Here is a 17,194-nt window from a genome sequence, read left to right as displayed (position 1 = left end):
AATACTGTTTTAAATAAGAAAGGCACAAGCACATATAGAGTTCATGCAGCATGGGATGGCTAGAGAGGAACAAGTTTATCTTTCTTTTTTGAAACAGGATCTCTCCATTGCCAAGGATAGAGTGCCCTGTCCTGGTCATAGCTCACTGAAGACTCGAACTCCTGGGCTCAAGTGATCTTCCCACTTTAGCCTCTCAAGTAATTGAAACTACAGGTATGCACCACCATGTCCTAATTTTTTTTGTTTCCAATTTTTGTAGAGACAGAGTCTCGCTATGTTGACTAGGTTGGTATCTAACCTAGTGGTAACCAGGAGTTCCTAATCTTTGGAACTCCTGGCCTCAAGCAATCCTCCCGCTTTGGCCTCTCAAAGTGCTGGGATTAGAAGCATGAGCCACCAGGCCCAGCCCAAAAATGAATGAAAAGATGAAGGTTGCCCTCCATTGCATATACCTTGAATATAGCCAATGCTGTTTTACTGTTCAGCTCTTCATGAGTCAGTGAAAGACTTATGTATATGTCAGATTTTCATATCATGTCTTCTACTGGAAAAAGTATATAAGGAAAGTTCTGGATGGATAGTGACTGAAGGTATGAGGGATGTTCCAGCTGGATTTAAATGGAAAGTGGAATAAACTTCCACAACGGATTCTGTAGAACTGAATGATCTAACAATTGGCTAAAGCCTCACTGTGTTTTTCACTCTTTGCCTGGAATGCCAGCATGGATTATTAACACTGATGGAAGAAAACAATGGCCTAATTAATTTTAAATAGTTCATTAAAAAGCATATCTTTATATTTGGACGTGAAAAAATTATTCTTTGGCCCTTTTCCAGTGTTAAAACTTTTCTTAATTTTTATTTTCTTTAGCATTTAAACTGATTAAAACTATAAAAGCGCTAAAGGTCAGGGAGATCATGTTACTTCTTTTTGTCTGTGCACAACATTTAGCATAGAGGCCTGAACAGGGTTATGCTCAACAAATGTCAGGTTTTCAGAAAGATTTTGGAAAGCCTAGTTAATATGACAACAAGTTGAAAAATTGTGCATTTACTGAAGCAGCAGCATAGGCAGTGGAAACAAAATGGGTAGAAATCAAGCCGACTTCTGGTCCATATGCTGCCCCTCACTAGCTGTGAGACTTAAGTACAAGCAGACCTTCCACCCCTATCAAAAAGAAAGCTCCAGGTCTCTATTTCCTTGTATGTAAAATGAGATGGTAGGACTGGCTCCAAGTTCTCTCTGTCTGATGGTGATGGGTGATGATTATCCATTGGATATCAAATAGGGTTGCCAGATTTTTCAAATAAAAATAAAGATGTCCTGCATTTTATGTCAACCTCAATGTAAAAGGTTGCACTGAGAGGCTCCTGGGGAACACAGAGCCATCATGAATTATCTGGAGTGTGCATAGTTTACTTATGTTTAATAGAGACTTGATTGCTTATGTTAATTTTGCGAACTTGCAGTATTTCTGATCAGTTTTAGATTGGTGGAAAGTGCTCTCTTTCTAACTGATATAGGCTGGGACACAGAACTTGGAGGAAATGAGGTGACTAAGCAGAACAGACACAATTGCAACCAGATGGTTCCCTGGCCCTGCGATAGTTCTTCGCTACTAGGGTAGGAACCTGCTGGTCACACTCCCTTTACAAGGTTCTGCTGGAGTTGACAAGGCAGCTAAATTTTTGCTATGCCCCTCCCTTTCATACCCAACTTTATATTATCATTCTGGAAGAATTTATCTACATTAACAACAATGCACTTTTACTGAAGATAATACATCCATCAGGTTCTCCTGGATCTTAACCAAACTCAACCCCAGCCAGGCCGCATTCTCACAGGACAGGGGAGAAGGAAGTCAGTGCTCAGGTGTTCCTGAGTCAGGGAAAATCATCACTTGGAAAATCTTGAGACATATTCTATATAACAAGAAATCTTTATAGAAACCAGCAATTTATTTGTTTCCTGTACCAGGACAGCACTGCCGTTCCAGCATTTTCAGAACTGACTTCTCATGGTTCAGGTCAGACATGCTAAGTAAATTAGCAGGCCAAATTGTCCAACACCATAGCAAAGACAATGTGAGAAGAGCATAGCAAAATGAGGCTTATGGGTTCTGGGTTTTGGGGTCATAAATACAGGTTAGGAGCTTCATACCAATTGCTTCTATCCCTTGACACATTTCCATTTTAAGGTTAAGTAGGTTTAATTACATTGCTCCTTTTCCCATCCTTGCTTCTTTTTGACATTACATAAGATATTTTAGGAACAGAGAAAGGTTAATGGGCCTATGATGGGGCCTAGAATTAACTTTCTTAATTAAGCCTCCAGAAGACATCTTTTCATTTCTTTTAATGACCTGTCTTGGTTAAAAAGGACCCAAAGCTCCTGCAGTTCCATGTGGGTCTTGCTTGTGTAAGACCTGCACATTCCATCACATAAGAGCTTTGTCTCGGACGATGTCTTCGATTCAGGCAACCCCTGTCACCAACACTGGGACAGAAGTTGACAGGAAATGGGAGGAAACTCTGACCAATGTTGTGACTTCTGAAAATTCACCTTCATGGGCTTGGAAACTTCTTGTCCAGAGATCAGCTTATTTTTATAGAGTAGATAGTGGAACATGTTCTTCTTCAAATTATGTTTATCAAATATTTGTAAGTTATACATTACCATTTCAATGTACCAGATAGTCAATGAACTACAACGAAAAATCCCGCCAGGAATCTTCTCTCAAACCCATCTTCATTCTCCTAATTTCTACCTAATCTCTTATTAGTTAGGAATTTTTAATACATGTTTCTCTAAGGTAGGGGTCAGCTAAACATTCACTTCTCCCCTCTGTTTTCAAATTAAGTATCTCTGAGGGGCAGTGATCATTTATGAGATTTTGAAGAACCCATTTCAACATGATCAGAATTCTTTGGTATTTAAGGACACTCCCTTGTTCCTAATTCTTTTGGTTTAGTTTATTAGCACCTCATTTACATTTCCTGATATTATTAGAGCAGAATATATACACTATTAATGTTCTTGCTCTTCCGAGATGATAATTCTTTCATACTTCACCTTATATTATCATTCTGGAAGAATTTATTTACATTCACAACAATGTGCAGTATCTCTTGGTCAGTGAGATGTATTCTAGCTATATATAGAGAGAGCTATATATATCCATATATAAATATATATATGGATACCCAGGTCACACTTGGGAAATTCTGATTTACAGGGATGGAGTAGGATAATGGAATCTAATCTATGTTTCTCAAAGTTCTCCAGAGGACACTGCTGTGCACTCCTTTCTTAAAATTACCATATGTGTGTCTGGAAGTGCAATCTGCTTTAGAACGCCAAGCACAGCACAGTACATGGTTTCAATTCCCACTTCTCCAAGTTGTCTGTTCTACCTGATCCCAGAACTGACTGCAAAGGGGAATCGTTGCTAAAACAGCTTTTTCTGACATTGACCTCAGCACTGAGAATGAAATAGAGAGCTGTTATTATCTGAACTATGCAAATGTGAGAGTAAGTGAGTGTGAAGTTCATTGAAAAGGCTCTTTAGGGGCAAATAAAATCCTGAGTCTGGTGTTTCCTTGGATTCTCTCTCCCAGGTAATGGAGCAGTGATGGTTTGTTTCTTGTTCTGCGTAGATACTTCAGTTTGTTAACGGACACCCTGTGTTTTATTATAAGGAGAGTTTACAGAGTCTGCATGTCTAAGAGAATACTACAAAATGACACAGTCTTTCAAATAGTGCCTTGTCTTTCCTCTACTTTAATTCAGATATTATAGACCGTGGATGTCTGTCACCACTAGGCCTTTTACTCATATTACATACCCTGCGTTTAATTCTTCTATCAGCATCAATTAAGCACTTATGTTAATAGGGTAGAGAATAAATGAGCTTTGGTCTATCTTTTCCTTTCCTGTTCAGGACAGGGTTGGCATGAGCAGGTAGATCTGTAATAGCTGGTAGCAGGGGACAGGAGGTGGAAAGGGAAAGGGGGAAGGGGACATGGGTGTGCAGGTCTAGCCACAAGTGTTCAGGGCATAATATCTAAAGAGTAAGACAATCCACAGCAGTCAGCATCATGGAGTCTGCAGTAATTAGGCACAACATAATGATGAGAAACCAAAAAGTAGACAACTTACAAAGCTTTTGTGTGCCTTTGTCTTCCTCCTCTGTAAAATGTGGATAATTCGGTACCTAGTAAGGCAATATGTTGTGGTGATTAAACTTGTAAATACATGTACAGCACCCAGAATGGTACCTGGCACATAGTAAGGTTGCATTAATGTGAAATCACATTATTATTATTATTATTATTATTATTGCTTTCATCAACAGAAACTGGAGTGTAAGGTGAGTTCTGGGCCTCAAGAACAGGGAAGGGGAATACGAGGTGGGAGGTAGGTTGCAAGTGTAGCTTGACCTCTGAGAAAGAATGCTGGGCTGGGGCTCTTGAATTCTTTCCTGATCAAGGCCCCAGTCATTTGTGGAGACCCTCTGAACTGAGCTTGAATCAGAGGATTCAGTGAACCTCACTGTGGGGATATGGAGGAGGAGAGGCCAAGATCCAATTTTTAGATCTGTTTTCTCCACCTGATCTGGCCTCTTGTCTTTTTCCCCTCTTGACAACATCAGGCCCCAAGACAAAGAGTTCTAGGACCATCTGGCAGAGTGGCTGGTGTTCACGTTAACTGTCCAAGTCCCTGGAAGGTAGGGCACAACATGGTTGTGCCTTAGGCTATAATCCTGCTCTTCACTAGATGTCACAGGTGATCTGGTGTTTGATACAGGATTTGAGATAGAATTGTTTTCCTTTGTGGTAGTGGCAGAGCTCATGTAGGCAATTTTTACTGTTAATGTCAATCCAATTCCTTAATATCCATTATTGGAGAAGTTCAAAGATTAATCCTTTGAAAATAGTTCCTAGATGTGTGGTGGCTGCATAGTTTTCACAGTTCCCAGGGGCAATGGGATAGGTATTTTGCACAATGACTATATTCATTTAGTTATTTAATTTATCAATATTTATTGAGAGTCTACTATATGTTAGCAATGGTACTTGATACTCAAGATACAAAAAAAAAAAAAAAAAAAAAAAAAAAAAAGGTATGACATGGTTCCTGGCCCTAAGTTCTTCTAAACTAGTGCAACAATAGACACATTTCCCAACACTTCAGTTCAGTGAAAGCACTGCTTATAGAGCAAGTATGATGTGCAATCAGGCTCTGAGGATGGTCAACTCTACCTTAATGGTAGAGAGTCATGGTCAAGAAGAGCTTCACATAAAAAGCATGATGTGATCTTAGAAGAAGAGGTTTATCTGGAAGACAGAGAAAAAGGAGAATTCCCAGCAGAGAGGCTGCCTGGGCAAAGGGGAAGGCATGGAGTGTATGTTGGGAGTTTGGAATAAAAGTAGGAAAGTAAAAGAAATGGGATTGGGCAGTTAGAAAAAAACATGACCAAAGACTTTGCATAACATACTTGTAGGTGTTGACTTTATCAGATACCATTGGAGGACTTTAATATGATCAAATCTGCCTTTGAGAATATTCTGACAACAGATTGGAGGACGCACTAGATGAGAGGAAAACATGACATAGGGAGGCCTGTCATGCAGTTGAAAGACTGTTTTAATATCCACTTTATAGGTGATAAGGATGTGACCTAAAGTACGGCAGTGGGAACAAAAGGGAGAACTCAGTTTAGAAAATAATTTAGGAGGCAAAATCAAAAGGCCTTGGCGGCCAACTGAAGGTCCAGAAATGAAGGAGACTCTTTTTTTTTTTTCGAAACAGAGTCTCACTCTGTCACCCAGGCTAGAGTGCAGTGGTGCCATCTCAGCTTACTGCAACCTCCACCTCCTGGGTTCAAGTGATTCTTGTGCCTCAAACCTCCTGAGTAGCTGGGACTACAGGCATGCACCACTACACCTGGCTAATTTTTGTATTTTTAGTAGATGTTGGCCAGGCTGGTCTAGAACTCTTGACCTCATGTGATCGATCTGCCTCAGCCTCCCAAAGTGCTGGGATTCCAGGCATGAGTCACTGTGCCCAGCCAAAGAGACTCTTAATTTAAAGCCAACATATATACTAGCAGCTATAACAATCCACGATGTATAACCTCCTTCAAGTCCTCATTGGTGATTCAATAAAGATTTTTCTCTATATTAGTTCATTTTCATGCTGCTATAAAGAATTGCCCGTGACTAAGTAATTTATAAGGAAAAGAGGTTTAATTGATTCACAGTTCCACGTGGCTGGGGAGGCCTCAGGAAACTTACAATCATAGCACAAGGCACCTCTTCATAGGGCAGCAGGAGAGAGAATGAGTGCTGAGTGAAGGGGGAAGCCCCTTATAAAACAATCAGATCTCGCGAGAACTCACTCACTATCATGAGAACAGCATGGGTGGAAAAGACCTCCATGATTCAATTACCTCCCACTGGGTCCCTCACATGACACATGGGGATTATGGGATTACAGTTCAAGGTGAGATTTGAGTGGCGGTACAACGTCAAACATTATCATTCTCCAACAGCTCTTAAAGGAAAAGATGAAAGTGATAAACCTGCTGGGGCAAAAAGATAATTCACTTTAAGGAAGCTTTGGATTTGTTTTCCTTCTCTATTTAACTGTCCAAAGCCAACATGGTCCACTAACTGAAATTCTATAGATGGAGCTAATGGTGAAGCCAGAGGATCATGGTCTTTATCTCTAGATCAGTGCTTCTCAAATTTAATGTGCTTACAGATCAACTGGGCATCTTGTTAAAACGCAGATTCTGATTGAGTGAGTCTGATTCTATGAAGCTTGGGAGTCTACCATTCTAACCAATTCCCAGGTGATGCTAATGTACTTGACCACAATTTGAATGGCGAGGCTCTAGCTTGTTTCACAAAGTGGGAAATACAACATGTTAGTCAAACAACATAACTGCAACCAGATTTCAGCAACAGAGGAAAACAGCACATCTCTCAGATTATGCTGCTGCTGCTGCAGATCTTTCAGATCTTGTTTCATATATTGTCTGAGTGTGGCCACTCAAAATGGTGTCTATCCCAAGAAGAGGGCCAGTAAAATTATATACATTTGCAGCAAATAAGATTATTTTGGTGACCTGAAAAGAGCCACAAAGAGTTTTCTCACCATGCTGGGCCTGGCATATCCCACTGAGTAATCAAACCCTGATTCAATTCGGAAAGTAACTCCAACCTACTGTCCCTCAAAAAGTCCTACTCAGTCAAAATGGGCTAGAATACATTGTGTTAAACTTGCTATGGGGTTGAGAAATATTTGAGGGTAAGAATTACAAAAAGCTATCTGCGGAAAGCAATTTGGAGATTTCTCAAAGAACTTAAAACAGAACTTTATTCAACCCAGCAATCCCATTATTATGTATATTCTCACAGGAATATAAATTGTTCTACCATAAAGCCATGTGCACATGTGTGCTCATTGTAGCACTATTCACAATAGCAAAGGTTAAATAGAATTAACCTAGATGTCCAGTAACAGTGGACTGGATAAAGAAAATGTGATACATATGTACCATGGAATAGTATGCAGCCATAAAAAAAAAAGAACGAAATCATGTCCTTTGCAGCAACATGGAAGGAGCTGTAGGCCATTATCCTAAGCAAACTCATGCTAGAACAGAAAACCAAATACCACATATTCTCACTTGTAAGAGAGAGCTAAACTTTAAATACACATGGATACACAAAAGGGAACAATAGACATGGAGCCTACTTGAGCGTGGAGGGTGGGAGGATGGTGAGGATCAAAAAACTATCTATTGGGTTCTAGGCTTGGCACCAGAGAGTTTGGCGAGAATTTTAACCATAAAGGGATGCTGGATTTTATCAAATGCTTTTTCTGTATCTATTGAGATGATCATGTGATTTTTGTTTTTAATTCTGTTTATGTGGGATATCACATTATATTAGGGTTCTCTAGAGGTACAGACTTACAGGATATATATGTATAAAATAGATATATATATATATTTATGATACAAATAAATATATATATATTTATGATACAAATATATATATATATATATTTATGATGAAACAACCTGTACACTAAACCCCCACAATACACAATTAACCCATGTAACAAACCTGCATATGTACCCCTGAACCTAAACATTGGAAAGAAAAAATAATAATAAAATGAAAATAAAAATAAATATAAAGCACAAAAAAAGCTGTCTGTGGCAATTGCAATATTTATATACCTGTCACCAGAGAAAAACAAGACTAGAAATGTGTAAACTGACTCCTTCTTAACTTATGAGTCAGCACTCATCCACATTTGGGCTCTACTCACTGACCATGTTGTGCTTAAGTTATGGTTTGTTTACATATGTCAGCTCTTTAATCACGGCAGCATAAGTGCTAGGAACCAGGACCAGATGCTGGGGTTAGCATTGCCCAGTGGGAGACTGGCACTGACAAATGGCTTTGAGTGGCTTAGTCCCAACCTGGCCTGCTCTGGTTGCCTGAAATAGAGAGGAAAGGTTGCTGGAGGGAAGCTGCAGTAAACTCTGAAATTGAGATGAGTCTGGGATGAGGAAAACTACTGTCTTGGGAAATAGGAAACTAATTTCAGCTCAATAACAGTTGGTTATATATTTTGGAGAAGCCATTTTGCCTTTCTTGGTCTCAGTTTCTCTTTTTGAGAAATGAGAAGGTAGGCTATATCTGTGGTCTTCAAACTGTTCTCTGCAGAGCTCTGCAGATTTCATGGAGGTACCAAGAGAAGCAAGCCAGACCTGCCCAGTTCCTTTTCCCTCTGAATCATGTGAGTTGGTAGGTCCCCAATGTATTATAGATGCCCTTGGTCTCTGGTGTCATGGTTACCTTTTTCTAGTCCAGGAGGTATTCCTATTAGTGAGACCATCTATTTCTGTTTTGAACTTTGTACAAGAGTCCTTTCTATACTCAGCACTGATAAAACATTGGAGGATAAGAAGCTACTCCTCTTTGAAAGGGTAACTGTAATGCTGCCCTCAGGAATCTTATGATCACAGATCACACTCATGAAAAATACTTAGAAGAAAGCTTGTTAACTATGAATGTAACAGCATCTGACTATCATATCTCAATGGTATAACTCATCTTAAAGGAAATTCATCTTAAAGGAAAAATCATCTCCAAGATTAATTTTAGTAAACCAATCCAGAATTAACAAACCTTTAAAAAAATGCACTTACTTAAATTCCTGGACCATACGCTGGGGTTGCTTAGCTTGTGCAACCATTGGGCTTGTCTTTGTCTGAAAATATTTATTCTAAGTAGACTATAATATTAGCGATTCATTTAAAAGAGGTTTACTTTCTTCATTAGTCGTGGCTGTGTTTTATATGTGTTAAACTTATTTCTGCAGAACATACTAAAAGGATGTGTTACTATACCATTGCTTCTCTAACCCTGATTGTCCCAGGGTGAGTTTTCTGCAGCAGAATGTGCAGGTATCCAAGTGCTGAAGTATCTAGCAGCAACATTCAATCAAAGTGCCTCTTTATATATAACTTGTAGATACAATGAAGAACTTTAAAAGGATTTCTCTTCCTAACACTGAGAGCAGTGACTTGAAAACAGCAGGTGTACCCGTTGAATGACTGAATGACCATTCATTCATTTATTCAACCCATGAAGTTGACCCCATGGCAGAGCTTTGTATGAATTTCTGTTTTCTTTAGAGAAGTGAAATGAAGCCATGCATCTCCTACTAGCTATGCTTGTATACTGATTCACTTGGCCAGCTGGGGCTTCATATTTATGTGACCTAGAAGATCAGCCTTCTTGTGGCAGAGGCTACACAATGTCACTCCATTGTTCTGATTCCTCTATAGGATTCTCCCCTCCTTGGCTCTTCCCTGGACCAAGGACAGAAAAATCATTCAACACAGAGGCTACTGACAAAAGGGGCATATTTGGTGCAAATAGGGGTAAATCATGATTAGTTCATAGAAACTAAATTCTCCAAAAATGCTACGAAATCTAGGAGATTCTCCACCACATAGGAGGTTGTTCTTTATTGGATCATGTCAGAATATACAAGTGCATGTGCACAGTTTTGAATTTGTTTAGTTTCTTATTCATATTAAAAGCAAACACCTGATTGGAATTTGATATCAGAAAATTAGTAAATTGAGTTCAGCTCCCCATGGGCTTGAGAGCATCTTCAGAAAGTCGGCTTATGTTCTGGCAGATGGGGAATTGGCATTGTAAAGCATGGTGTATGAAAAAGGTGACCTGCAAACTGATAGATTCTAGGAAATCTGTTCTGGAACTCGTAGGGTAAATAGGTCCAATGCACTCACTTAGCTAAGAAAAATATGGGTAAAGTAGCATGAGACACTAGTGGAAACATACTGGGAGAGGGGAACAGAGGACTGAGCTTTTCTTCTTACTTGATCATCCCCATTCACAGACCAAGGACAGCAGTATCAGCTTCTCACTTGTCAGTGATCCTTAGAGTTCGTTGAGATAATGGTGATGATAGCATAATAAAGAGAAAAGTATAACAGTCAAAAATGACTCACCATGATATGGCTATTGCAAAAGCACAAACATTGAAGCCACACAGACCATTGTTTAAATCTCAAACTCTGTTACTTACCATAGCAAGTACTATACTTTGATTAAGGCATCAAATTTTCTGAGGCACAAAACTGTGGCTTCACCTTTAGAATGGAGATAAAGTTGTTGGAAACATATGTAATTTAAATACACAAAATGCCATACCTTACCTAGGAATATTCAATTTATGGTTATCATTATCATCATCATAGGTAATTAATAAGAAGTCCAGTGGCTCACACCTGCGATACCAGCATTTTGGGAGGCTGAGATGGGCAGATGGTTTGAGCCCAGGAATTCAAGACCAACCTGGGCAACATGGCAAATCCCCATCTCTACAAAAATACAAAAGTTAACCAGGTGTGATGCTTCATGCTTGTAGTCTCAGCTACTCTGGAGGCTGAGGTGGGAGGATCGCTTGAGCCCAGGAAGTCAAGGCTGCAGTGAGCCATGATTGCTCCACTGCAATCTAGCTTTGATGATAGAGTAAGAACCTGTCTAAAAAAAAAAAAAAAAAAAAAAAAAAAAAAAGTCCTTTTCTAAGCATTTGTTGATTCAATACATATTTTGAATGCCCACTATGTACACTGACAATTAGACATAATTTAATTTCAGCTTATGCTATGAGTGGAGACAAAATGAAATCATTTTAATGCATATTAAGGAAATATAGTGCCCTTAAATAAAAAGTTGAAGTTCATAAGGGACCATCATTAAGATTTAACTTGGTCACTAATATTTTGTTTTTGTTTGTTTTGTTTAGTTTTAGATTTGCATAATAAAACATTCATATTGTTGCCCAGTCTTCCTTGTGATGAATAACATATCTGGAAGACGGCCACACTGTGGAGCAAAGCCGGAACCCAGCTAATACAGTGTGGGCTCCAGTTAGTGTCTAAGTGTAGTGTATAGACTTTGAATTTTATTCTAGAAGAGATGAAACCCACTTGAAAACTTTGAGCAAAGGAGTGTAATGAACTAAATTTACTTGAAGAGACTTATTCAGCCAATGTGCGGAGAAAAGATTGTAAAAGGGGCCGGGCTGACAGCAGGGAAACCTTTGGATCATCTTTGCACTAATAAAGCAGACACATGATAATGGTTTGGACTTAATGGCTGTGGTGGGAGGTGGTGATAAATCGTTTAGATTCTGGGTCTGATTTGAGGGTAGAGCTTCGGAATTTGCTGGTAGATTATAGTTTGGTGTGAGAGAAAAGAGAGGAGTCAAGGCTGACTCCAAGGATTTTGGCCTCAGCAATAGGAAAAATGATGTTGTCACTGTCTAAGATGAAGACCAGGGGCAAAAAGAAGAAATTTTGAGGGGAATAGCAAGGGCGCAGTTCTACACAATTTAAATTTGAGATGTATATTATATATTTAAGTGAAGGTGCAGAGTAACAATTGGATGTATGAGTGTAGAAATGTTGGTGCAGGAAATAGAAATTTGACAATCATTGGCGTATAGATGGTATTCAGTGTCAAGGGACTAGAAGAGATTACCCAAAGAGTGAATGCAGAGGGAAAGACAGATGAAATTCCAGAGACTGAGCCCTAGAGTGCTTCAGCCTTAGGGGCCAGGATGGTGAGACGGAACCAGAAAAGGAGAGCAAAAGGCAGACCGATGGGAAGAAGGAGCGCCAGGAGAAAGTGGCATCTCAGAGACAAGGAAAGAAAGTAACAAAACATAGATGTTTTAAGAAAAAGGAATTGGTCAGCTGTGTCAAATGATACTAGTAAGCCAAAAAAAAAAAAAAAAAAAAAAAAAAAGATGAGGACTGAGGCCTGATCTTTGGATTTGGCAAAGTGGAGATTTCCTTGATAACCCTGAGAAAAGTGATGCTGGAGAGAGATTGGAATGATAATCTGGTTGAAATGGGTTCAAAAAAGAAAAAAAGATAAATGGAGATAGGATAGACAACGCTTTCAGGGGTTTTACTCTAAAGGAGAGGAAAGTAGTGGCAAGGGGAAAAGGGAATGACTCGAAGAAAATGTGGTGTCTAACAAGATATTAGAATAACTATGGCATGGGCTCTGAGGAGTCAGAAGGGATGCTGCTATAGGTCTGGAGCAGGGTCTTGGAGGGCTTTGCTGGTCCTGGCATTAACCTTTTGGTTTCTGGATTATAGGCTGTACAGGAGGTCCCAGGGAAGAGGCTAGGTTGGAAAAGGTCAGAGGCAGATACTTGGGAGGCTCAGGATAGCAGTGCTCACCAACCCATCCACAAGTCTTTCAGTATTTGAGCAATCACCATAACAGTGCTCATGGGCGCCAGCTGAACATCAGCCTTAGATCTATACAGAGTTATGTTTTTTTCTTTATTATCTTTATTTTTAAAGATGAGGGATATTGCAGCATTTTTAAATGATGATGAGAATGACCAGAAGAGAGGGGAAGTTTGAACATTTGATGATGTAAGAGAACAAGGTGAGAATGACAGGAGATGCTTGAGTGGGCGAATGGGGATGGGACTTGTACAAAAGCCAAAGGGTTGATTTTGATAGAAACACGCCTCGTTGTTTGTTCCAACAGGAAGGAGCACAGAGGGCAGAGGTGCAGGTACAGCTTAGCTGCTTAGTGGTGGGAGGTGGAGGGCATGTGGAATTTCTTTCCTGGTTTTCTCTGTGAAAGATGGGAAATGTATTCACATCCATTTTTTTTTTTTTTTTTCTCTTCCTCAGGATCACTACCTATCCACGTTTTAACTGAGATTCATGTAGAATTCTAGGCAAACTCCAGTTACTAGGCCAGTTTTTCATTCAGAATCTGTGTCTACTCAGGAGGCTTTCATCTGTGGGACTTCGGTTCCATCCCGTTCCATGGATGATGATCAGAGCCCCCCTCTCTTTTCTTTAAGAGCCAGGTAATTTACAATGTGGTGAACCCCGGCCCTTTAGCACCCTGAAAGACCTAGCAGGGAAACATTTCTTGCCTGGCACAGTGATATATCCGGGGCCATCGAAGAACCTGACTCAGAATAGGTGTGCAATAAATAATTGCTGAATGAATATAGGAAGGAGGGAAGGAAGGAAGGAAGGAAGGAAGGAAGGAAGGAAGGAAGGAAGGAAGGAAGGAAGGAAGGAAGGAAGTTAGTTTTTGTCTAGAAGGGCCACCACTAATCTAGCCTAGTTAAATATGTCTCTGCTCAGGAGGTTTGCATCTGTTTATGACCAATTTCTCTGTTGCACCCTCGGTACTCCAAGATTTTTGCCAAGACTCAGAAATACATCCAAAATGGCTGAAGGATGACAGTGTTTGATTGCTTGTCATTCTCTCTCTATCCCCGAAGTTAATATGATGCTTATCTGAGTGCAAAGGCACAGACAGGGAGAAATTTAATGCAAATTTAGCCAAGAGTCTAGTGCCACTTCACAAAATATTGATTAGGTGTTTGATTTGCTCTCCCCTGACAATGGCCATAGGAATAAGCCAATGAGGTGGGCTTCGCTCCAGCTCGTCATGGTCATTCGATAAAGCCAGGCAGCCAATGAGGAGCAGCTACCTTTCGATTGGGCGAGAGGCCAGTGAAGGGGGAACCCGTCTTAGCAACAGCAGAAAATATCGCACATGCCCTTGCACACAGGCACAAACACAGACACGGCGCCACCGCCCTGCTGCAGTGAACGGTTGCTGATTACGTCTCCTAAGGCTTTTGTTTCTGGCTTTTGATTACGTTCTCCAAAGGACAAGTTTCTGTTCACAGATCACGCTGCTTACCTGGTCAGACAGCCCATAATCCCTTTTTAATGGAATGCAGGGGCAACGGTCCTCTCTCTGCCCTCTGCAACACACATGTTATTAACAGCAAACTTTGATCTGCAGGTAAACGGCACAGGCTTTGTTCTTAGAATCCCTTTCATGGAGCTGGCCACACCACTGCCCTTCCTGACCCAACTTGCGGACTGGGGAGGGGGTGTGGCGTCGGGGGCGAGCCCGCGGGTCAGACTGTTGTTTGTTTTGCTTCCTGTAAGAACTGCAGAAGGGATTTCACCAGGCTAGAGCAGGCTTCCGTGTCATTGTTATTCTTCTTACAGGTTTCCCCTTTCATTGTTCGGTGGCCTCCACACCCAGGGCCCAGGAAAGCTTTCCTGTTTTCAGTGTGACACTTGGCAACGTCTTTCTTAGCCACTGGGTTCCAAACATTTAACATTCTCATTTGAAAGGCTCCCCTCCTCTAGTCTCCAACTGTGTTTTTATGTTTCCTGTACAGCTGCCCTTGTTCCCCAGATGCCAGGGGATGGGGGCTGCCTGCCCATCCTTGGTTTCCCCAAATTACTCTCTGCCATGGCCTACTTGCCTGGTTTCTATATTCTCCCACCCCCTATCCTGGCTCCAAGGCTATTTTGAGGCCAGTGGTAATGGCAGGTAACTGGGGTGCACTGTGCTTCCCAGCCTCGTTTGTTTTCATCCATGAACTTGGCTTCTTTGCTCTGATGGCTGGTTTCAGCATGAATCTTTGATCCAAGAGCGTCTGACCATGGATTAGCTCATCCTGCCAGTAGCTCTCACTCATTTTCCCTGCTGACAGCTATAATTCTGCCTGGGTAGGAAAGCCTATCAGTTAGGACAACCCACACTCTAAAAGGTGTGTGGCTGTATTTTAGATGACACAAAATAAAGTTGAGCTGCTACCGTAGGAATATTTTAGATCAAGAAGGAGTGGTGCCTAGGAAATGGTAGCCAGATGTTTTCCATCTGCTTGACTACAAAACAAAGGGAAATGGCATGAAATGGAAGCAGGAGAGAATTAAGTCAGACACGAAGAACAACTTTTTGAATATTAGGGTTAATGGAACTTAGAATGTGTTACCAAGCGACCACCTTTGTCATTTCTTTCTGGGCTAGCTGTGATCCCCGTCCCCTGGGGTTTTGTGTAGGTGAACTCGTTCACAGACGCAGTGATGATCCACGTGGGCTTTGGAGTCAGACTGGTCTACATTTCAGTCATAGCTCTGCCACAATCTAATAATGTGTCAGCAAATTTCCTTTTTTTTTTTTTTTTTTTTTTTTTGAGACAGAGTCTTGCACTATCGCCAAGGCTGGAGTGCAGTGGCATGTTCTTGGCTCACTGCAACCTCCACCTCCCAGGTTCAAGCGATTTTCCTGCCTCAGCCTTCTGAGTAGCTGGGTTTACAGGTGCGCACCATCACACCCAGCTAATTTTTTTGTATTTTCAGTAGAGACGGGGTTTCACCATGTTGGCCAGGCTGGTCTCAAACTCTTGACCTCGTGATTTGCCCACCTTGGCCTCCCAAAGTGCTGGGATTACAGGCGTGAGCTACCATACCCAGCCCTGTTTTAGCAAATTTCTTAACCTCTCTGGACCTTTTAAAAAGTCTGTAAAATGGAAGTCACAGTATCAGCCATATAGGTTTAAATAAAATCATTGTATAAAATGCCTAACTTAGGGCTTAGCGTGTAGTAAGCCTTCAAAAATGTTGAAACTTCCTCCCAGTTCTAGAATACTCAGAGCTTCAGTCCATCAATAGACCTACAGTATCAGTATTATTCATTAATTAAAACATTTTTGAGCGTCTACTTAGAACTTAGCATTATGAGTTCTACATGTGGTTTCTGCCCTTGACAATTTGCGCGTTAGGTCAGAAAATAAGCCAAACAAGTTATGAAACAGGGTACAACTGAGGCAACACCAAATTAATGCCAACTGTACAGAGGCAGTATGTGTAATATGAGTGGGATATCTACCTGGGTTAGAATCATCTGAGAAAACATTACAGGAAAGGTGAGACTTTCCTACTAGAGCCTTAAAGCGTGGCTAGAACTTGGATAGGATTAAGGGATGGAGGTGGGGAGAGGTTCCAAGTTAAGATAGTAGCATTTGGCAAGCTCTTAAAAGAAATGGACCTGGTGCAGTGGCTGTTGCCTGTAATCACAGCATTGTGGGAGGCTGAGGCAGATGGATTGCTTGAGCCCAGGAGTTTGAGACCAGCCTGGGCAATATGGCAAGATCCCCATCTCTACTAAAAAGAAAAAAAAAAAAAGCCGGGCATGGTGGCATGCACCTGTAGTTCCAGCTACTTGGGAGGCTGAGGTGGGACAATCACCTGAGCCCGGGAAGTCGAGGCTGCAGTGAGCCATGATCATGCCACTGCACTCCAGCCTGGGTAATGGGAGTGAGACCCTGTCTCAGAAAAAAAAAAAAAAAAAAAATGGGGGAGAAGAAGAAATGAGTGTGGTTGTTGAAGTAAGAGGAAGGGAGAGTTGGTCAGCAGGGAAATGAGACTTAAAATAAATTGGCGAAGAGCTTGGCTCTTGGAATTAGGCTTATTTTGGTTTTAATTCAAGAACTTCCACTTATGTCCTTGTGACTCAGTTCTCCTAGCTGTAAAATGGGCATAATAATAGTGAGGATTAAATGGTATTAAAATGCAGATAAAATGCTTCATGTGTCTCACCGCAAAAACCATGCTTTGATACACACACACGACCTTCATAACAGGGCAGCCAGGCAAATATTTTTAATGTGAGAGATAAATATTCAGAGGGCACAGCTATGAATGATGACTGGATGGAATGAACCCTGTGCTGCTTAGGACCTCCAGGCCAATGACTTTTGGTGTCCTGTCTTCCA

General features: G+C 40.9%; 2 long non-coding RNA genes across 2 annotated transcripts in view; both read left to right on the top strand.

Moving 5' to 3' along the window:
• The window catches only part of LOC126934838 (uncharacterized), a 127,550-nt gene extending 121,753 nt beyond the window's left edge, over positions 1-5,797 (top strand). Inside the window, exon 3 of the long non-coding RNA XR_007719123.1 lies at positions 98-5,797. This is a non-coding gene — a long non-coding RNA (uncharacterized LOC126934838). The remainder of the gene's footprint in view (positions 1-97) is intronic.
• Positions 1-17,194, top strand: part of LOC126934844 (uncharacterized) — a 471,590-nt gene that overhangs the window by 361,388 nt on the left and 93,008 nt on the right. The window lies entirely within an intron of this gene.

This window comes from Macaca thibetana, chromosome 14 (assembly GCF_024542745.1).
Source record: "Macaca thibetana thibetana isolate TM-01 chromosome 14, ASM2454274v1, whole genome shotgun sequence".
NCBI classification, from domain to species: Eukaryota; Metazoa; Chordata; class Mammalia; order Primates; family Cercopithecidae; genus Macaca; species Macaca thibetana.
This window is presented reverse-complemented; position numbering and strand designations above follow the sequence as displayed.